General features: G+C 30.8%; 1 protein-coding gene across 1 annotated transcript in view; it reads right to left on the bottom strand.

Moving 5' to 3' along the window:
* The window catches only part of LOC123666489 (latrophilin Cirl), a 137,505-nt gene extending 114,261 nt beyond the window's left edge, over positions 1 to 23,244 (bottom strand). The window contains exon 1 of the mRNA XM_045600578.1: positions 23,193 to 23,244. The gene's annotated coding sequence lies outside the window, so the exon portion shown is untranslated. The remainder of the gene's footprint in view (positions 1 to 23,192) is intronic.
* Between the last annotated feature and the right edge of the window lie 1,021 nt (positions 23,245 to 24,265).

Raw genomic sequence — 24,265 nt, 5'->3', positions numbered from 1 at the left:
AATATCATATATATAACATATAATTATATATTTAAAATATTTGTTTATGATGTAACATACAATTTAAAATCGGTGGTCAATGGTGTAAAAAGTTTGGAGAGAATTTATTCAATTATAAAAAAATTAAAAAGTGCTGAAAGCTTAATAAAGTCGAAAAGTTCGAAGTGGCTATAGCTAAATAGAACAGAAAATAAAATAGCAGCAAATGCACCAGCCACATCAAAAGACGGCAAACAACATAATCTTCTTGTTATACATTATATATCAAGCTTACAACAATAAATCTATCAAACAGACAAAGCACACAAAATAGAAAGAGACCTAATGATGTATAGATCAGCCCAATCCAATTTAAAGACACGATTCAAAGCACAGTCGAAATGAAAATTTAAAAAAAGAACTATCATGTTACTCATATTTCAAAACTATACAAAGGATTCGTACCGATGTAAATGAAATATGCAAGCTTAGATTATACCTAGTTGAAGCTGGCGCGGAACGTAATAAAGGAGACAAATATTTAAAAAAAAAACAGCAAAATGAAATATGGATATAATTTAAAATATAACCATTAATCTGGTTCGTATACGCGACTGTCACGAGAAGTATCGCCGACAAAACAAACAACGAAAAATCGATTTTTAAAAAGTACACGTATTTTTGACATGATAAATTGTGTGGCAATTTTTTATTTGGGTAGATGAGAATGTATGTAATGGTAAGTTACTATCGCTAACAGACGTGCCTGTAGTAAAAATATTCGTAGGAAATTAAACCTACGTAAAACTTATTAATGTTATTAGGAATTAAATAATTTTACAGGTAGGAAGGATATATGTTGATTAAGCTCTGACTCTTCTCCTACACGGAAAAAGAGACTTCGAGCAGTGGGATGTTACAAGCTGAATTAGTCAATATATAGATAAGAATATATAATAAGGTCCTAAACTAAATTCTTCAACATCTTCCGTTAATCAAAAAAAAAAAAGGTATTTGGTTTAATTAAAAAAATACTCATCCACTTTTTAAAATAAAGACAAAGACGATATATTAGCCAAATATATTTGTAAGTTTTTCATCAGCTATGGTATGCCATATAAAGTAGCTAGTTACATAAAAGAAATAATCTACACCAACTTTACATCAAAGACTTTCAGTTGGATAAACAGTTTTCCCATGGAGATTCTCCGTTCCCTAATCTGCGAGAAATCATAGAAAAAAAAGAGTTAGAAGAAAAGTTGTGCGGTAATAACTCTGCCAAGTGTGTGTTGATTAAATCTAAATCAGTATGTAAATATTATCATTAATTCATTTGGAAAGAAAATTGGAATGTCAGTACTAGTAGAATTAAAAATAACTAAACTAAAATGTGGAGCCGATCAAACAGTAGCAAAATACAGTTAGGAACATTACTAAAAAAATAAAGATTAAAAAGATACTATTTCAAGTCAAGTAAAATAAGATAAAGTCATCTAGATATCGTTGGAATCCAAATTAACGTAACATATCGTTTAAATTGCTATAATTCTGTATTTATTTATGGTAATTACAATATAAACAACGTTTAATGGAAACATTTAAGGTTCAAAACTCTTAAACAAAAAATTTAGGATCAAATCGTTTGAACGAACTTCGAGTCGACGGAATAAATTAAAACTTTTTCGTTTTCAAGACCCATTTTTATACTGTCCCTACTCCGAATTAAACTGCCTTATTAATAGATCGGAGATACGCTTTGTCTTTTCGTACGCGTCTCACGGATTTAATAGAAAATTTAAACAAGCCGCGGTTCTCTCTGATTAAAACGAGTACATTTCACCCGGATGGCAAATTAAAATCTTAGAACGCGTGGTTGGCGCGTGATACATTGCTAGGTGGGACAGACAACGACTTAATTAGGTTGCCGGTTTCAGTACCCGCTGAAGTTAAATTCAGACATTCGGGAGCGTTGCGAGTGCTGTAGCGGAATATTTTTACGAGCTTTTTAAATTTTCAATTACGCGCAGACCGAAGTTTGATAGCAACGTTTCTAGTGCCCCTCGTATTTATGGTACAAACTAGCACTGCAGAACAATTGGATCTATCTGTATTCTATCTTTTGTTAACCAAATTTTCCCGAGTAATTTGACCTACAACTGAAGTAATCCTTAAAACAGCGTATAATTTAGAGTTCCAATTAGCTAATTTCGTTTGTGTGATATAACAATTATACTTTAGTACCTACATTCGTAACCCTCGTGCAGTGTGTCGCGCGCGACAGCGTTATCAGATTACAAGTATCTCACGTCGTTAAAATGAAATTCTTGTGGCGTCATCGTCAATTTCAACAATTTGGAGGATTACTCGACACTTGATTTATGATGTAACGAACGTTAAATTAATAACAATGATTATATATTTTCGTATGCTTATATCTTTAAATGTTTACGTTTAATGTAAAGTTCTTACTACTTACGGTGATTGTTTGAACAATGTATAGGAAGATCTTTTCTTACCTGGAACAAAATAATATTTATTTATTAGTACAACATAAAAATCAAGTCAACTACAGCTATTCTGTTCAAAATTCACAAGATATTTCATTTAAAATATTTTAAATCTAATTTTCTCAGTGATTCGTAAGGCAATCATCGACTATAATTACTTAATATTATAATTTAAGTAATAGAATCCATACTCACTTAAAATTATTATTTTACTATATTTGAAACTATTAAAAAGACATTAAAGAAAGCCTTATAGACTATCGATATAATAAACGATCTTTATACTTTTCTAAGAAAAAGTATCCATATTTTTCGCAGTGTTTTTTCTGTTTTGGCTGAAACGCCTCGGGTCACGCGTAAAACACTCTCAATTCAGCCCACTTTAATGATCGTAAATCAGCAAGTAAGGGAGAAATGGCGCGATATTTTTACTGTATTACTATGTATGGCACATAAGGGATTTAATACATTCATATGGAAAACGATGAGAAGCAAACGGTCGGCGGAACGACCTGTAAAAGACTAGATTACGTAACGTTCGAAACGTTTTAAAGAATTCTCTTTGTTGGCGAAATTATTCAATAAAATTTTTGGGATGGTACCAAAAATAAGGAATTTGTTATATTCTCTATTTAAATAAAAAATTCTTATACTGTGAGGCTACGGTACTAAATAATATAGCCACCCCCTCTCTTCCCGTAGGAGTCGTAAGAGACGACTAAGGGATAACACAGTTCCGCTACCACCTTGGAACTTTAAAAACCGACCGGTGGCGGGATAACCATCGAACTGCTGGCTTTGAAATACACAGGCCGAAGACGGGTAGCAGCGTCTTCGGTGCGACAAAGCGAGCCCTGCGGTCACCAACTCGCCTGCCTAGCGTGATGACTATGGGCTTTTGCCCATAGTCATCACATGAGTTCACGCCATTTTTGACGTGAACTTGTGGAGGCCTATGTCCAGCAGTGGACTGTATAGGCTGTAGTAATGAAATAAAAATTTTGAAATGTAATTTTGAGATATAAACTCGAAACTAACACGCTATTGTAATAGAATACGAAATATAATTTCCTAACATACATACGTACCAGAAAAAACACATTAATTAATTATTATCGCTTTACAATGAAATAAAGTTCGAATATATAATGGTAGCAGATATCTAGAATAAATTATTAGAATCCTATATCCAGACGCGAATTAAATTATCAGACTTTAGTCGACAATCGGACTTCCTAACTTCGACCCACACTCTTGTCACGTAGTGTCTGCAGACAATTGTTTATTAATTATCATTCCAAGAGTCCTCCTATCCACTTTATTATAATGGAAATCTGAACTTCGAAACATTTTACAAACTTTGCTCGATCTATATTCATATATTACATTTTAGTTCCCATAATTTAAACCGACCTTAGTTTCGCGGAGCTAAAAAAATTATTCGATTCTTTGACAAATATTTGACAAATATAGCGACGAGTCGAAAATAGTCGAAACGAGAAGAAAAAGAAACCATGAAGAAGATGAGACAAACTTTTTTCTGCCTTGTAATTTTTGTTAGAAATAGCATAAAATGTATGGAGCATTTTTTGTAAAGCATAAAAAGAGCTAATCAGAGAAGTGCAGGACATATTTTCGTAGTCTGTAAATATTTTACAAACCAAATGTTTTCTGTTGAAAAGAAGTATGCGAATATCCTAATCCATCAACCAGTTCCAGTGTTAAATATGTGCCTAGGCAGCTTTTCCATTGTTTTCTTTTACTGTCGAATATATATTCAAAATTAAGTACAACATTTTTGACTGATGTAAAGCTAATCAACGTACTATGCGCAAAAAAAATAGTATTTATATAAGAGGTAGATATTGTAAAAACATACTTTCGTTTAAATTCTAATTATGTAAAAAAAAATCATTCAAGTTGTACGTAACATTGTTGATTAGATGTTACTAATGCATTAAGGACCATTTTGTTTGCAATAAATGATTACTGTCATTAAAAGGTTTTGACTTTAATTACTTTACTTGGCTAAATATTTACTTCGAAACAATGTTTACTTTCCAACAAATTTTAAAAGTAATGTAAGTAATTATTTTCACAATCGGTATCTTCTACCTTATTCAAAATATTAATCCATTTTCAGGATTGGAGCGTCTCTGGGGTCTCGGAAAAGCCCAATTTAATTCATTATGTACCTAAAAGATTACTTACGGATAATTAAGCAAAACTTTTAAAATTTGTCGACACAATCAAATTAAAATTACGTATAAAATAATTTGAGCTATCTGTCGGTGTATAAAATTATTTAAGATGGAACATTTATAATTTTATTGGTTTTGTACGCGGATTCTCAAATATTTATGCTATAAAAACTGAAAATAAATTAAGTTAATTGTAAGAATATTTCTTTGTAATAAAGCGTTCGCATTCGTGAGCTGAACGACTGAAACCAACGCAAGTGACATTACAGACGAACTCTTGAAGAATCTAAACAAATCGAATGATTAAAATTGTTAAAATGACTCGCCCGTTGGTGCAGTTTGTAGTAGTTCTACTTTCTGTCCGCAGGTTGCGGGTTCGATTCCCGCCTGCGTCTGAGTGTAATATTTGTATTTATGTATTACTTCTATGTATATTTATTACACACAGTACAGTCGGCTGCTACCTGTAACACAAGCGTTAAGTTGCTTAGATAAGAACAGACGAACGTGTGTGTATGTTATAGGATATTTATTTACTATTATTTTTTTTAAAAATAATAAAATCAAAACATTAAATAAATTTTAATTTATTCTAAAATTTTAATTTAATTTGAAATTGAAATTTTGAATTTGAAAATTAATTAAAATTGTATTTCGAATAAATGTGTACTTAGTTACGCGTATAATAAATCTTAAAGCTTTATTTGTTTATTTTGTTTGACGATTTTACGATAATTCTTTTTTACAAAAGTGTTAACTACTATAAAATATCTTCCGATGTAACAAATAACTCTGATAACTTTTCCGTAACATCTAGTTTTCTAAATAAAATATATATGAATAACTAAAAATACACAACGTTATATACTAATGGGCCACTAAATAAACGAGCAACACATAAAGTACATAGAACAAGACGATATGTAAGCCATAATAAACATTTTATTTAATAGTGACTTACAAAGACATGGACAAATAGCTAGTGTAGTTTCCGCATGAATCTTTTATAAATCAACTGGTCTAAGGCACAAGAGCCGTTGAGAAGCAAATTGCTCTAGAAATGGAATAGACGACGGGAGAAAGATTAATTTGATTACGTTTAAATGTTAAATTTTGCCGCTAATGTTTTGTTATAAGTATAATTTTTATCAAGGCAGGCTTAAAACCATCTAGCTAGAGCATGAGTATTAGCTTTACGTATACCACTGTCTGTATAAATAGTAAATATAAACATGACGTTGCAAAAATTCAGGATTAAATGATTTTTTCAGATTTTTAATTGGTTTCTGTTTTATCTTTGTATTTTTATTGTTTGCAAATTTTTATTGGTTAATCGTTTACAAAAGATTAAATTTGGTAACTTAGGTTTGTTACAGCACAGAATTATTTTTGTAAAACAGAAGTTAACAAACGTACCAAAAATTTTGTATGTTCAGCTATTGTTTTTAATAAGTATTAATATTATTAGTAATAATTAAATTTTACAAATTCTCTTTTATCTTGTCGGGCAAAATATTCGGCTATAAATACAGTTACAGATACTGAGATTAAGCAGATACGAACGAAATGGATAGTAGATTTAGCATGAAATTTAATGATGGAAAGTTAAGGGTTGAGTTATTTTCCGGAAATTAAAACAGCGATGGTTACATCCATTACACCGATTGGTTCCGTGTCACTCGTAACTTGCAAACAGACGTTAAAGGAAAAGACGGGTACTTAAATATTTAGTGTATTGCCCGGAACGTCGGGTGCGGTTGACAGTGATTGCTATTAGAATTTATAGAAAAACTATTCTAATGCTTTTCAGTTGCATTTGTTGTTTCACAACTTCGCACGAAGCCTCGGTGTTGTTTAATTTTTAATAAAGCTTATTTTTAAATATCGACTTTGTGTCTGTATATGTATTTAAAATAGTTTTATTTTTCAAAGTCTAAGAGATCTTTTCTTTAACGATATTTACTGGATTATATGTTTTATTTTAAACACATTAAAATTATGAATAACTTAATTATATCATTTATAAAGCAGATGTCATTCGAAATTCACGATTTTTTTTTTATTGTCAGCAACGTCGCCATTTTGTTTGGCGTGAAATTAATTCAAAATGGCGGTCGTAAAACCGCGTGGTTACGCGTAGCGATGTGCTTAATGAGAGACGATTAAAACTGCTTCAGAATGTCGATAGAAATGCAAATTTTTTTGTACAGATTAATTTTATCTACGGTCATTTGTGAGCTTTGTAATTACGAAAAATACAAAACATAAACATGACGCCTCCTTCTTATTGCTGTCATTAACTTGTTGTTTTTATTTATTTATATATTTCATTGTAGGGTAATTGCCATAAAATATAGTATTCTGATGAGTAGTAGAAAAAGTTAAGTAAGACATTGAAGATTGTTCTAGGTTCTGCTATTTGACATCTTCAAGAATAAAAAAATATATATATTGTAATAAGGATTCATTAACTTTGTTATTGTATATTGTATATTGTTTAATTTTGAATTTTTTATATTATATATATATATATATATATATATATATATATATATATATATATATATATATATTTTATATTATACATTTATACATTTCCTTATTTTGCATCGTTACATCTAAACTAGGCATAGCCTGTATCTTAGATGTAAGTCTCCTTCGTTACATATTTAAAGCAAAAATTTACATTACATGCTCATCACAAGTACATTATTTGTAATAATATTCTAACAAAATATAACAATAATTAATGTGAGAATAGAGTAACAATTACATTGTGTTCAACCTAAAATGTATAGTTTGACAACTACAACTATAAACTTATTCACGATATACTATATATACTATTACTACGATACAAGATGTTTGTTTTTCCCGCTTTGATTTAATAATTTTCGAATGACTGAATGATACATTACAACTACTAATTCATTACTCATTCTAACTCAACCAAATTCGTGTAAAAATCCAAATAAGTTCAACTTCCAACGTTATTTTTTAAATAAAAATATTTAAATAATAATCAATGCAGATGAAATGTGGTAATCAATCAAGCGGACGAATAAAATCGCCACCATAAAACAATAACGCATTACAAGCCGATACTTTCCAATCAAGATAATTAACATAAGTATCATCAGATGGTACATTTAGTACGATAAATCTTCCGAACCGTTACTTCGGACGTATTAAATTAAATAAACTCATAATAGGTATTAAAATTGGAATAAAAATGAAAAGAGCCGCTGTAACGTAAATCTCTGGCTGTGTGGGTGAAAGATTGATAGCTCTATATGTAGAGGTAATATTTATATTTCGACACAGAATATATGGGTTTGGAAATGTTATCATTTATAATCGAGTCACAGAGTTTATTAGAGTTCCAGTTTCTTTAAATTACTTTTTTTTATATAGTAATGAAAACAATATTAAACGCAATATTCAATTATAAATAGCACTTTCAACAGTGTTTGATACTTAGTCTGCATTAATTTATTAAAAAGTTAACAGTTTCAAAATTAAGAAGTTTATTTATATGTGTGTGTCAAATGTAATAATTTATCTTACATGTGTAAAATTTCTACTGCGACATATAACATGACTTAACTCACACATATAGAAGTTAATTGAGCACACACACATACACAAAACATTGTACAAAATCTAACAAACAATCTATTAATCTGTTTTTGCAATCAAACTCTGTCAATTCGAACATAATTTACAAAGCAAGTTTTATCATTTACTTTTTCGTAATAATTTAAACAAAAAGATGATGTATTGTAGCTGGAGACATCATTAGTACGATGTCATATGTATTCCGATCACATTCAAAGCGTCTATTGAATAAGTTAGATTGAACGCACGTTATGAAAATTTTCTTTATAATTCTGATGTGTTGAATTCTTTCACTTTTTTTTTAAAGTTATTTTCATTAATAATACTTGGTTATTATAGAACAAAGTACGATGTTTTATAGCCTATACATTTAATAAACAAACTCTGTACTATAAGTAGGACATAATCGTATTTTTAAAAACGTAATGATTAATTTACATAGCTTTCGATCGACTGCACTAAACAGAAGATTATTTTCCATTATTGTCAGGACAAGGTTTTTGTAAAAGAAATTAAGAAATGATATATTCACGAAAAAAAAAGTATGACAGTACAAAGTTAGGTCAGCTAATTTATAATATTATAAAGGTACTCCCGTGACCATGGTTGTTGTCAAGTATCCGAAACGTCAGTCACGTAAAAAAGCTAATAAACCGCGATAAAATCCGAAAAAAGTTATTGCATTATAATTATAAAATTAAATTAATGAATGCTAACAATATTTAATCTGTGACATAATTTCAATTGATCTGACAATGTGCGGCGGATCTTAACAGTTTCGAGTCGCATTAAGCCATCGCCCTCCGCCTATAAATTAAATTCCACACTAATGAGTTATGATTATGACGTACTTTAAAGAGTGTATTAATTTAAACGACCGGGTGGTCTCTGATTTATCAATGTTTTTACTGTCGTGTTTCATAAGACGCTAGAACTAACAATTATTATTTGTGACAATTTGTGTCTATGCTAATGATTCATTCAGCCTGTAACATCCCACTGTTGGGCATAGGCTTTTCTATCTATACAGGAGAAGGATCGGAGCTTGAGCCAGTCTGTACTTACTCGTATATCCACAGCCTATTCGTTTCAAAAAAATATTGACTCAGCTGCCTCTTAGGCACGACTCTTGACTAATTTAATCTTAGTAATTTAGAACGGCTGATGAAATGGCTCACTTCAACTGATCAATTTAAACATGTCGTTCTAATATATTAATAATATATTTATTTAAAAAGGTCTCCAATATATGTATACAGGAATTTGGTGTATAACTATTAAAGCTTTGTAATACATACAATAAAGGATAATGCATCATTCGTTGTAATAATGAGACCGACAGTAAAATAGGTATATTGATTGATAGATCTCTGTCAATTTTAAGAATTATCTATCTATTTGTTATATTGACGATGGATTGCTGCAGTTGTCATAGCAATTTAGTATCATACATATACCATTCCATGCGGACATGATTCGTATCATAACTATCTGTATATTTGTAATATTTAGTTCTTAAGTTGTGAATTGTAAATATGTTATAAAATTAAAATTATTCTTCACGATTAATTTTTTTAGAGATGTTTTAGATAGAGATGATTAGATGTCGCTCAGAACGAATATAAAATCATCATATCGAAAATTTCGATCTAGCATACATCTAGGGTACATCATTCGATAGCTTAATTGGCTAGAGCCGACACGGTCAATCGGAGGTACAGGTTCGATCCCCGTTGGAACGGTCGATTTTTGATATGATATTAAAAAATGTTTAGATGTTTTAGATGTTAGTACTACAAACGGATGTTAGTCGATGTCTGAGGTTTTTTTTATTTTGTAATTTGTATTCTTACTAACCAATGACCGCTGAATTGAGGCATTTATTTTATTTATTGTGAATATTTTACATTAGGTAGCAAGTTTATTGAGGAAAATTATAGGGGAAACATTGAGTTGTTTATAATGGCTTATAACGTAATTACGCGTGATAATCAAAAATATACCGATATATTGTAGTTTATAGGTATATCAAATTAAATTTATTAATAAACATCGAAAGAAGTTGTTTACTATTGTTTGTAACAAAATGGTGCCATCATTGAAAGTTGCTGGTCAAAACTTTATAATGAATAAAATAAAAAAAATATGTTATATCATCATCATCATCATCATCAGCTCACGGACGCCCACTGCTGGGCATAAATATATACATAGTAATAATACATAGATAAATAAATACAAATATTACACCCAGACTCTGGCGGGAATCGAACCCGTTACTCGCGGAGCAGAAAGTGGGGTCACTGCAAACTGCGCCAACGAGTTAGTAGGTAATGATCATATTTTGGTGTTACTTTTTTATGTCATACCAATGATATCATTCTTTTTAATGAAGTCTTAATAAAATTATAAGTTTATGACAACCACAAATGAAACATCGTTGAAATCGCAGAATATAAAAATTGATTGCATTTGTACAGGAAAAATACTCGCCCTCTTTTACGAGTAGATTGCAGTTTGAGAATTCAACAAACGCTTTGGGTTCAATAACAGGCCAGCGAAAGTTCTCGAAAAGACATCTGGACTAAAAGCCAAAACATGTATTGGCTATTTTGATAGGCTTTCCCAACTTCGGCCCTTTGTAAGTTACTTGTTTCCGCTTACTTAGACCCTATTAAAATCAATTGTACTGTTGTGTTATTATATGTCTATTCATCAGCTGGAACAATTATTGTATTCTTAAAGTGAAAAAAGGAGGACATTTTCAATTGTACGATGTAATTTTTTGTGTGGTTACCTCATAACATTATACTGATTTTTTGACTGAAAATAAAGAATGAATGAAACACGTTTATTTGGGATATCGCACGAATCGCAGAACATTTTTATACAAAAAGATAAATACAAATAAATAGAAACAATAATAAATAATAAGTAAATACAATTAATTAAAAAAAAACTAAATAAAATATAAGAACAGTACTGTAGAGTCCAAAAAAAAAAAATAATATCATAAAAAGTCAGATACTTGTCATGTTCCACATTGAGCAAGACCTGATGATGAGTTTCTGAGTTATAACGTGTATTATATTTTTATCATGTGTATTAAACTATACGTATCGATGCAAGTTGAAGTCGTTTTTTTTTTAGAATCAACACGATTTTTTGATTCAATGTTATTTAAACCAAAAATCTACTTATATATCGAAATATCTTGAATATGTATCTTGAAATTATATCATTTATATAACTCTTACTTTAACACAAAATCATATGATAAGACTAATGACCACAAGCCTAGTTTTCGACAAAGCAACGTTATTACAATGCCTAAGTGCCTTAGCATTTAGGGTATTCAAAGGATCCATTATTTTCGTACCAACGCGTCCTAGCCCTACGCAGTGTAGATTAATGATACATTAGAGAACTCTTGATATTTTCGCGAATAAACATTCTTTTCTTAAGCTACTTAGTTGCTATGTACATGACTAGCCCGTTGGTGCCGTTTGTAGTGACTCTTCCTTCTGTTCCGCGGGTTGCGGTTTCGATTCCCGCCAGTCTGGCTGTAATATTTGTATTTATTTATATATGTATGATTTCTATGTATATATTAACAAAACTGACAACGCATTGGCTCAACGGAAACAGCACTGATTTGTGGCTGTTGCGCTAGCGGTTGCGGGTTCGATTTTCGCACATGACAAACATTTGCCGTGGTCTGGGTGTTTATCCAGTCCTTGTGGGTCTCCTTACTGTGCCTCGGAGAGCATGTTAAGCTGTTGGTCCCGGTTGTTATGGTATACATATACCTGATGGTGATCGTTACTCATAGTAGGGAATATATCCGCCAACCCGCATTGGAGCAGCGTGGTGATTAAGCTCCTTCTCCCACATAGAGAAAGAGGCTTGTAGTGGATATTAAAGGTAGGTATATAGAGCAGGTTATTGCAGGCTTCAACATGGCGTCACTTTTTACATTTAATTTAGTGAGGTGTTAATTGTAAATAATTGTTTTACATTTATTAAATAATATGTTTATAGTTGTTAGTTTGTGTTTGTTCAGAAAATTAACCTTTAGTCTGTTATTTAGTTAAAAACGGATTGTTTTTAAAAATACGAAATTTTATTATGAATAAAATCATTGCTTAGCCCGATGGTAAATTATTACATATTAACTACCACTAGCAACAGCACTAGCTGACCCAGTAAAAGTTGTTTTGCCATATATATTATTAATCCCCCCCCCCTCGTAACTTAGGTGTATGAAAAATAGATGTCGTTTGATTCTCAGACCTACCCGATATGCACACAAAATTTCATGAGAATCGGTCAAGCCGTTTCGGAGGCGTTTAACTACAAACACCGCGACACGAGAATTTTATATATTAGATTAATAATATTCCACACCCACTATTCGATCGGAAGTATTCGAATAAAAATTACCATAATAACACTCGATGGTATGTCAAGCTATTCACTAATCCTTTTGTAGTAAAACTTCATTAGTACAGACTTATGATATTAATGAAAACGTCGCGTAAATCTTTAGAAAAGGCGGACCGTTTCATATGATATGTTATCTAATTAGGTATAAAGAAATTATGTTTTAAATTAGAATAATCGAATTATTTGTGTCAATTTAATAGGAGATATGCCCTTTTATGTGTGAAACTAATTTTTAGAATTTCACATGCAAAAGGTGTTACAAAAAGTGTTGTTAAATTGATTTCTTTTGGCTGTAGATATAAGAAAGTGTTAAAGATTGCTATGACACTAATAAAATCAAATATCGAGTATAAACCCCCATTGGACGGTTTTCAAGAGTTTTTTCTCTAGTTGATTTCTCGCTTCAGCCTGTAATATCCCACTGCTGGGCATAGGCCCCTTTGCCCATGTAGGAGAAGGATCAGAGCTTAATCCACCACGCTGCTCCAATGCGGGTTGGCGGGTATATTTCCTACTATGAGTAACGCTCGCGATCGGGTGTACATGATAACAACCAGGACCAACGACTTAGCGTGCTAAAACGCATTGAGTTCCAAATACCTAAATAAAGACAATTTCACTTATTATATAATTACTAGCTGACCTCGCAAGCGTTGTTATTCCATGTATGTTATTAACCCCCTTAACTCCCCCCCCCCTCCATAACTAGGGGTATGAAAAATACATGTTGGCCGATTCTCAGACCTACCCGATATGCACACAAAATTTCATAAACATCGGTTCAGCCGTTTCGGAGGAGTATAGTAACTAGCATTGTGACACGAGAATTTTATATATAATAAGATATACCTAGTAGTACATTGATGACTTAAAATAAAAGATTAAATACAAATAATAATATTCATCTTACTATAGCAATCAATAAACAAATATTTAGACATTTGCAGACAAACATCTTCGACGCCATTTGGTCAAACATAAATATTAACAATAGCTCTGTTTTTTGAATAATCTATATTTCAACTTAATTAAGTACCTACACCTAGAATTATAACACTTCGTGGGAACTTACAGACGGTGCTGACTGTGCACAAAACAAATTTAAACCTCACAATGAACCGAGCGAATTGCCCACGGAAAGAATTATTCTGACACATGAACCTTAGTAGCTTGATATAGGGGTGAGTTTTGAATAACACGGTCGATGCTGGCCTTAAGGTTTTGTGCTTTGTAAACGATAATTCGTGCATTATTATAAGACAAGTGAACAATGGAATTAAATAAAGATGAACTGTATTGCAATTATAAGACTGTGTTTATATTTACGTTTTTATAAAGAAAACAAAATGTGTACTGTTACTACTTATTTTATTTATTTAGTTAACTGCTCCCTCGGATATTTTGAATTAAAGTAACAATATTGTAACATAAGCAATATGTAAACTTACAGTCAACTTCTGTTAGTAGAGAAGTTATTTATTTATCTAACACTTCTACCAGATGAAACTCCAAATATGTCAGTGAAGCTTATGAAGTAGCTTGAATTAAGAAAATTAATGGTTGGTGTTTTGTTTTTATACGCCGTCATCATTCACAGCGGTCCATTACCCCTTCAGTCATAGAAACACCAGTTAGTTGTTTTTTATCTAACTACCAAAATATACACTAGAAATAACTTATATGGCAAAACGATGTTTGCCGGATCAGCTAGTGCATTTTATAAAATCATATTTGCAATAAAATATTCTTAAAATAGGCTAAAATTTCACATAAAAATATCAAACGCTTATACAATCCTCATAATTGTAATGGACAACTTGACAGTTAAGTTAATAAATAAAAGCGGGGACTGATAGGCTAAGTTTAGATCTAGAAATAATAATATTTTTTAAAAACTGTAATACAAACTTTAAAGAGATATACTGAAGACAATAATAGTTACTATACTTCTTTTAAGCCAGTAATAGATTCAAGAATTGTGTATTATTAAATGAAGTTACAACTCTTTGACTTATAAAAGTATTCATTTAGCTAAAATCTTCAAAATAAAAACGAGATAAATTAATGGGTAATGCTAATCCCAAAACGACGAATCGAGACGCGGGATTGAAAAGAAACTTAACTCACAAAACCATCCGCGAACACAGGACTCGTGCCTCGAATAAAAGGCGAATGAAAGAGTTTGACTAAACTGTTTTTGAGAACTCCCCAAGAATAGCTCAATTCTATCTTTCATTGTACACTGCAAAAGCTAGTATGATATTTTATAGCCTATAACCATCTTCATAGACAACATTCTGCAAAGAATCTTTCCAAGTCGAACTGATAGTTTTCAGTTATTATATTCAAACAGGCAAACAACATTAAAAACTTATTTGAACTGCAAGAGAAATAAAATTAGAAATTTATATGTTTACCAAGACAATAATATGTGTCAAAAGTTTAGTGATATTTTAGTATACCACATCCATGATCACAATTTTATAGTTTCACAACTCGTTAAATTTATAATATTAAGTAATACTTAAATATCATTCTAATAACTGTAAAATTTATCAATTTATTATCTCGTTAAAAATAATCCATCATTTAATAAATCAAATAAAATATATTACGACTAATCTTAAAAACCAATAAGCAAACTATATATATACAATATATAATTATGTATTTATATGTTTACAGAAACTTTATTCTCATAAAGAATAATGATAAATTCAATTACATGAGAAATTTAACTATATAAACAATTTGTAATTTATAACATTAGTATAACTGCGAGTGCTAAAGAAAAAATAAATACAAAAGAGAAAATAAAACTGTGGGTAGAAAACTAACACTCAGTTTACACAGCGATTGAATGCGTGGAATATATATGGATCAAACACCGACCAGTTTCAATTTCCTAATATTGGGAAAAGCTAAAATAGTAGTCTGAAGAAATAATACTATTATATAACTTCACCCTAATCATTTACCAATTAAAACTTGGTTATCAAATTTCCGATGTCCGAATAGTTAATTGAAATCCAACTTTATATTGATTGTAATAAAATCCATATTCCGAAAAATTTATCTAACATTGTCATCACTTTTGTTTCCTATTACGAACATGCACCTTCGATCTACTGTCCCTCTTTTATCAATGGATTAGAATAATAGGGAAAAAGGGATGGAATATTTGGGATATCCTTTTTAAGGATAGCAGGGTTCTCATATAGGATTGTCCCGTGAGGGTCGTTCTCAGTTCGGCTGGAAACATTTGGTCAAGATAGGGCCAAGTTGATTGTAACATGTTCGCTATAGATTAAGTTACGTTTTGTAGAATTATATAAATTGGTTTGGAGTATTTTTGTCCGTAGGTGCACATGTGTATTGGTACCAGCAATTTTGTTTTTCACCCTCTTTTATGGCTAGTGCTATTTTATGATGAGGATGATGATGTGCCGCAAGTCTAAATTGTTACACAAAAAAATTTAAAGTGAAATTTTGACACGTGTTGGCGCAACGGCCACAGCACTGGTTTGTAGCTGTTGCGCTGGCGGTTGCGAGTTCGATGCCCACAAATGACTAACATTTGTATTAGCCATACAAATGTTTGCCGTGGTCTGGATGTTAGTGCTGTACGACGAAAAACGAAGTCTGTGCGGGCAGCTAGTACAGAAATAAATAAACAGAAAAATGAAAACAAACTATTATAAGAGTAACAAAATTTGTTGTGAATTGTTTTTGTCAGTAAAGATATCATAAAAGTAAAGCGTCTCTTCCACCTTTTTGATCTCGACAGACTCTAATACGCGTTGTTGAATTACTCCCTCGTGTATAACCTGCGTCTTGTTTACAAACTGTAATGTTCTGAAAGCAAATATTCCTGGTCAGAACTTCTCTTTTTACTGTGAAGGTTGTTAACGGATAAAAATCTCTAAAAAAAAAACAACGATGACTTCTCCCTCAGGGGTGATAGCTATAAGCACTGTCCGGTGTTGAATTAACGCTTGTATGGAAAAGTTAAATATATTTTTATTGTTTACAAATTCAAATGCATTCTGGTTTTGTTCAAGTTCGGAGAAGAGCGGAATATAACTATTTGTCACTTTGTATAATTCGTGTATAGGAAAAGGTTAGTTCTGAAACTAATTGAAAGGATAGAAAACGTTGTAGTGATTCTTGAAGCGATGAAGAACTTAAAGTCCAAGTGGAAACACTAAGAGTGCTTGTATAATTATAAGAATAGTCGTAGTTTGAATGATGTAGATTATTATAAATCGACTTAAAAATTTAGTAAATTTTCTTTTTATACTTTCATGAAATACCTAACTCAATAACTATTATAATTACTAAAACCATTACTATCTTGCAGTTCAAAAAGTAGGCAAAGCGTTTTCTGAATTTACATTTTAGGATATGAACCGATAATGTAATTAATGACTTATCTCGTAAGAACTTTTAATTAAATTTAAACCTTTTTCGCCATTTTTTAACTTTGTTAAATAGACGTTAGATATAAAGCAAAAATGTAATATTCTACAACAATACTGACCGTCAAAAACCTTTGTCTGCACCTTTATCACACAACCCTTCTTATACCCATTGTCCTACATCATACTTTTATAAGCAATAATTTTCACCTCCAGAGGAAATTCAATTTTATACGTGACAAAATAAAGCACAAATTCTTTTACACCATAAAGGTCATTACTGGCAATTTTCAATTACGTCCACCTGAAGAGGCTGTACGCTGTTGTCATCTTTAAAATTATACCTCCTTAGTTCTCTAGATATTTTAAGAGCAAAATGGAAGCTTAAAGAAACTTAGCTTCCCTTTCAAAGACAAAGTAAGAAAATCTATAAGTTATGCCGCATTGTTTCCTGGGGGACAATGGGTATAGTAAACTTGTCGATGATATAATGCAGCAAATTTACATAGTCATGTACCGTCGGTGGCCATGACGTGTAATTAAAATACGTATCACATTATAAGCACTCGATTATTCCTTTAAAGGGAAATATGGAAGATATAATAGATACTAATAAATTTTTCTACCATACTTATAGTACAATTGGTCATAATTTGCATTAAAATATTAATAAAGCGATTACTATTGAAAGTTTAGATATTATACCAAAAACAAAAATGCCATTATACTATTTACAAAATCGAAAAAGTTGGTTATTCTAGAACTATTTAGATACTTTTAAAATTATCTCTTAAATGAACAGTGTTAAGTATCTGTACAGTCAGAAGTTAAATTAGCGACAAAAATTAATTAAAATTAAAGCTTCAATAAAGGCTAATAATATAGAGGATGGAAATAAATCCGGGAAAAAACAATGGTTACCAACTGGCAATGAGCAATCGTTCCTTTTTGCGATTCGACCCATGAAACGTGCATTGTCAAATCGAACTATTGTCGCATAAATAGATCTGAATAAAAACTACATCGACGGAAAAAGAACCGGGTCAGCGGAACTATAAAACCGGCGTTTCCATCACGTTTTCATACTACACTTCTGTATTATCACTAAAAATGTATATGGTTGAAGTGATACACACTTTTTTTATGTTTGCTGAAAAAGTCTATAACGAAATTGCTACTTCATCAATTTTATATTACTGGAGAAGTACGTAAAGTAAACGGGTAAAATTCAGAAGTATGTTTAAAACTAAAATTGGTCAAATAGAATGTAAGCGATCTTAATCGCGTCACTTGTTATTAGAGTATTATAATTAATTCCGCGGATACATCTCATAAAGGTTGAGTAACTTCCTCGTTACTTGATATCAATTCTTAGTTCATTCTTTTCAAAGATATTCGTCATAATGGAACATTGGCAATATGCCAACTTTAATTATGAAAATTGAACCTTGTGGTATTCCTCTATTTGGCATTTCTGAACGTAATTTTGATACGAAATGAGGATTTTACTGCGTTTAATATAAGAATAATTTATGCATGATGCCGATATATCTTCCGAAATTGAAATTCTTTTTTTGTTATTTCATCCGGAGTTCTTGAAATATATTAACAGTGAATGTAGGAACTATAAATTCTGTCCTATTCCGGTTCAGTCGTTTCAATGTAGTTATTAGTCAGGGTTGATGCATTTAGTCGCTACTTTTTAGGCTTTTTAGAATCTAATTTTACGATATCAAACCTTCTGTAGATTCGGCCCCTCTCGCGTTCATTAACGCTGATTGCAATTCTCATTTTATGAAAGTCGGAACATTTCCACCATCCCATTTAGATGACACCTGGATAATATTATGTGAGTATGTATATCTATTTTGTAAATTTGATATCTTCTCTTTCATTTTTGTTTTCTTTTAGATTTTCATCAAATGAACCTGATGATGGTTTATCTGTGAATATTTCGTGGAATTAAAGTAAATAAGAGAGCGCAAAACCATCTCACATTTAAATTGTATTTAACAATTCTGTCGAAAGTTTACGTATTTATTATTTTAATATGAATAAAATATTGACAAATAAAATAGAGCCAGGTATACAAACATTTTTATGTTTTACTTTTATAGTTTTAGTTTTGTTGTTCAACGCACTTTAGTTCAGCTTTTTCATGTGTATATATTTTATAATATTAATTCAAGTCATAAATACTACTAGTTTTGATTTAACAGTAATCTTTGGAAGAGTACGGTAGTGATGAAGATTAATATCTATTACACTTTTGCTCCAGTGATATTTGTGTCGATAAAACTTGCTATAAATCCAAACAATTCGATTATAACAGAAGCACTTTTCGTCCAAAAACGTCGACACACGCTATAATTTAATTAAGGGACATTTACAAAATGGAAACTTGCCGGCGATAGTTGCGTCGCTTTGTAAATAGGAGCTATGTTTTTTCTAACCAGATAACGGATAAACAAGAAAAATGGTCGTCTAAATGAAGACAAAGGGAATCCACGTGAAATGTATAAAGCTAGGTTGGAGACAGAATTATATTTGATAACTCAACTGAATTTTCATCATAACTTTTTCATATTGTAAGCGTAGGATTCATAAAGGATTTTATAAGTGAAATTTACTTTGCTATACTTCTAGTGCAAAACCTAGTTTCGTGATGTTGTCCCGAATGAAGTCTTTGTTTTAAAACCTCTTGAATGCAAATAGCTAATGCAAGTTTTTAAATAACATCGAGAGTTTTGGATTCCGTACTGATATTGGTTTTTGTTTCACTTCGTCTATATTTTATTTTCAGACATTGTATGTCCCGGATTTAAAATTCCTTTTTGGGGCAACATTGTTTTCGTTCACAACGATACAACTTTTCCTAAAATAATTTTCATGATTAGCTAAGACATTTTCACGTGCAACTATTTTTATGTATTTATGTGAATTGGGACACGGTATAGAATTTCACATAGCTAACAAATAAAGATTTTAGCATTAATACCTTTACATATCTAAAAACTAAATGACTAAGAATACATTCAAGTTTCAATTTATCACCTAGAGATGGCGTTGAATGTATGAATGAATTGAAAGTTAGATTACACAATTTAAATTCCCCCTTCATGCAAAATAGGGACGGAAAGATGAGGTCTGAGGGGGAGGTGTAGAATACATTATACTTAGGAAAGGGGAGGGGGGAAGGTTGAAATATTTACCTCGCGGGAGTTTGGAAGTGTGTTCGACGGAGCGAAGCGAAATCTTAATGGATTATGGTATGATTGGACCTCTCGGTTTACCTGAGGATATTTTGCACGTTTTTTTTTTCTTTTCAATTCGCGGTAGATTGGTTTCTATAAAGGATTAAACGGTTCGCATCGCTCCGGGAGTGTTTTCCAGATCGCAAGCAATTAGGAAATGTAACAATTTAATTTTTTCAACCAGACTGCAGCTAATCTAATTTCTTTTTTTTTCATATATCGGCAAAGCTTTGCAATCGCTCGATTAGCAGATTGTTTCATGTTATGAAAGGATTGGGTAGATGTTTTCTATTTATTCCATAATCTGCAAACGATTAGCTGATTGGCTTATCCGAGGATTACATTATTTTTAAGCCGTTCGGAAAAAAAATCAGAATTCATATTTGTTATTTCTGTTTCCTGAACGTTTCCATTGCGAGTTTTAATGTTATTGTCTGATTGATTAATGTTTGCTATTGTTTTGAACGAATATTTTGCTTGTTACATTGTTTTGAACGAATATTTTGCTTGCTATATGTTACATTCAAAAAGCTATAAAAATTTAGTATTCATGCTTTTTTAATGTGTGGATTCTATTACACCCAATATAGTGATTGAATGTAGTTTGAGTCCAAATTAGTCTTTGACTAGTTTTTACTATACCCTGTGGTTTGTGTAATTTTTTTTTTCAAACTATTTCCATAAATATCTTAGAACATACCACAGGTTTTACATGTAAAATCTAGGAATTACGGAAACTATGAGCTTTTATAATAATATATACGTAACTAAGTTATAGTCAGTTACCATTTCCGCTACACACAGTTTCATCTTAGTTTGAAGGCTACAGTGTTTTCTTGACAGGTGATGTTATATAACGCGTCCGGTATTGTTATTCAGAACTTGTCAGGTTTTGGTCTCAATGATTTACAAGGTCTGTGACTTTGTTTATTATATATTAGAAAATATGTACCTCCTGTTTTGAATATATAATGATTATTATTTCGTATTAAATTATTGGTACATTTCGTCCACTGTATTGGACTTGATTTTAATTATGGAAAAATCATTAAAATTCATTAGTTTTCAAGCGCAATTATGCATTAATAATAAAACGAATGGGATTTTTGGCGCAAACTTGGCCTATATCTAGAATAGATAGGTTATAGCAATAAAGCAAATTATCTAAACATACAATTAGTCCAAGTTTTTTTGAACTTAAACTAGAATACTATTTTAGGATTTTAAAACAAATATATCATATTCTACAAACAAGTACAACCCAGTTTTTTAGGAACCTATTGATGTGTGAAGAATATGTTTCAAAAGATGAAAGATCTGGTTCTGTTAATAACAAAATAATCAAAGTGTTAATCAAGTTAAATTTAGCACAACAACTATAGTGTGAATCCATTTAACTTGAACATGTTAATACGCCTTTCACCAGAATGACTAAACTTGTACAACGTCTTTATAACTATGCTAAATGTATTAACACTGATGGTTCTGCGATAAAAGATTTTTAAAATGGCATCGAAATAGCATCCTCATAATACTATTTAGTTTAAAAGTCTGTTTATATGTGTTCTAATTTTAAAAATGTATTTTGACTACATTAAGTTATGATATAGATTATAAACATCAAGCTTATACTCCAAGAAATGTGATAAAGATCTATTAAAACTATAAATATTTATATAAAAATATACGAAATAAATATATCATATCTCTAACATTATTTATATAACATATATTATTATAAGAGAGTTGTATGGGTTTAAAATATGTAATACTGTTTTACGAAGTCATTTGTAAGTTCTCAGATATTTGAGTCGAGTACAAAATGGCTTTTGAGTCTAACGAAGTATATCAAGAATACGATTTAAACCTGTCTAAGTGGTGGGTGAGTTCTGTGTTGTGGTTTTGGTTTTAAGCCTTGAAGGTTATATGATACGAAATATGAATACAAAAAAGAAACGGAGACTTTGTTAGTATCTAAAACTTAATTTCTTGATTTTGGGCATTAAATTAAACATAGTAAAAAATTTAATAAAGAAAATATTAAAATATTGTCTTCATTGAGACTTTGTGACAAGTTGACAGTAAATTTGAATCACTTGAGCTTCAATGTCACAATAAAATAATAAAAATATTAAAATTTAGAATCTTTAACGACTTATTAAACAAACAAATAGAAATAAACTAGGCATCAAATTTTACCGATGAAAAAATTTCAAGGTGATTCATAAGTCAGCAAAGTTAAAAGGAATTTTAAAACTAATCAATATGTGTGCTTCTTTAATATATTTGCGTATTTTACATGACTAACTATTTTTTTTGCGGTTTAAGGTTTTTTTCCTTATGTTTTGTTAACCTCTTTTTGTGACTAAGCGTCAATTCAGTAATTTACACATACACGAATTGTAGTCATAATATTTTCTGTAATAACTGTTTTAAATAACAACGATTATTTTTTACCTAACTTTATGTGAAATATAATGTATTACAATCTAGTAGGTACAGTACACCTATGGGGTGTCGTGGTTGTATGCTCAAGTGATTCCATGGCAACCCATTTTGGTTCGCTGGTGGTGACAGGTTATAGAAAGTATTTAAGGCCTACCAAACTGACGTGGAGGTCTGATACCGGCTGAGAGTTCAACAAATAACCACTACAATTTGCATATATGCATTTTTCATCAACAAAGAAACGGCACGGTAAGTAGGAGGCAGTTTGTACAGTAAGTAACAGTTTGTGTATGTAATTGTTTAAATATAAATTAATCTTACCTGAACTTCGCGCCTCTGCCTGTAGTCTCGTATCCACAAAAACGAATACTAACAAGAGACACAACATTGTTTTAAGTCTACAGCACCGTCCCCTATCCGATCTACCACTAAACCTCATTTTATTGCTTTCACTAAAAGTTGTTAAATCAAAACTAACATTATTGTCTAAGCGATAAATACTATTATTGCTAACTTTATCTTTCTCAAAGACATTTCTTCTAAAGCCTTTCGTACTAGTTTCTATAATTCCTCCTCTGTCTTCTAGAAGGGATTTCAGGTCTAGAAGACTTTTTTTCTTGGTGTTCACGACCCTTTCTAAAGGTTCCGAAAGCCGTTCTGATTTCCCAATCATAGTTGGTGTTTTATTGATGATATTATTTTTATTAAAATTTAATGTTTTTTGTATCGTCAAATTGTCGCATCATCTTGTTTGGGCATCTGTAACAAACAAAAAATAGGTTAATTAAATACAAAGAATTGGCACTTAAAGCATAATTGTTAAATCTGTATTGAAATGTTCTTTTACTATCATTTTTATACCATATTACGAAAAATCACCTTTTCCAAAAAACGTTGTACAGTTGTCTGTTCTTATCCGTAAATTGATGGATCTGTAGATTTGAATAAAATAAAAATATTTGCGTTGTCTAGTACATCAAAGAAGGTAGAAGAAAGTATTTGGATTGGATTTTTGATTTGATTGACAATTTTAATTTTTATTATGAATTTCTAGATAATTTTGACCTGTCGCAAAATTGACTCGTTTCTCGATTACCAATTTTGTCTAATCCTAATTATTATATAATACAGTTCTATTGCAATAAAACGAAAATAAAAATAAATTATCTCAACCTAAACAAATAATGTATTCAAATAAATGCATATAATCCAATTATTACATGTAAATTATTTACTAGCTTAAAAACGTTAATTTTTTACTTTAAAATACACATCAAATTTTAATGCTTTAATTTCTCGGAAGAGATCAAATTAACCGAATAAACTGCAAAGCCAGATATTATCATAAAAATGAAAATTATTGGTAACATTATATTTTCGAAGAATCTATTACA

The sequence above is a fragment of the Melitaea cinxia genome, chromosome 26 (assembly GCF_905220565.1).
Source record: "Melitaea cinxia chromosome 26, ilMelCinx1.1, whole genome shotgun sequence".
Lineage (NCBI taxonomy): Eukaryota > Metazoa > Arthropoda > Insecta > Lepidoptera > Nymphalidae > Melitaea > Melitaea cinxia.
This window is presented reverse-complemented; position numbering and strand designations above follow the sequence as displayed.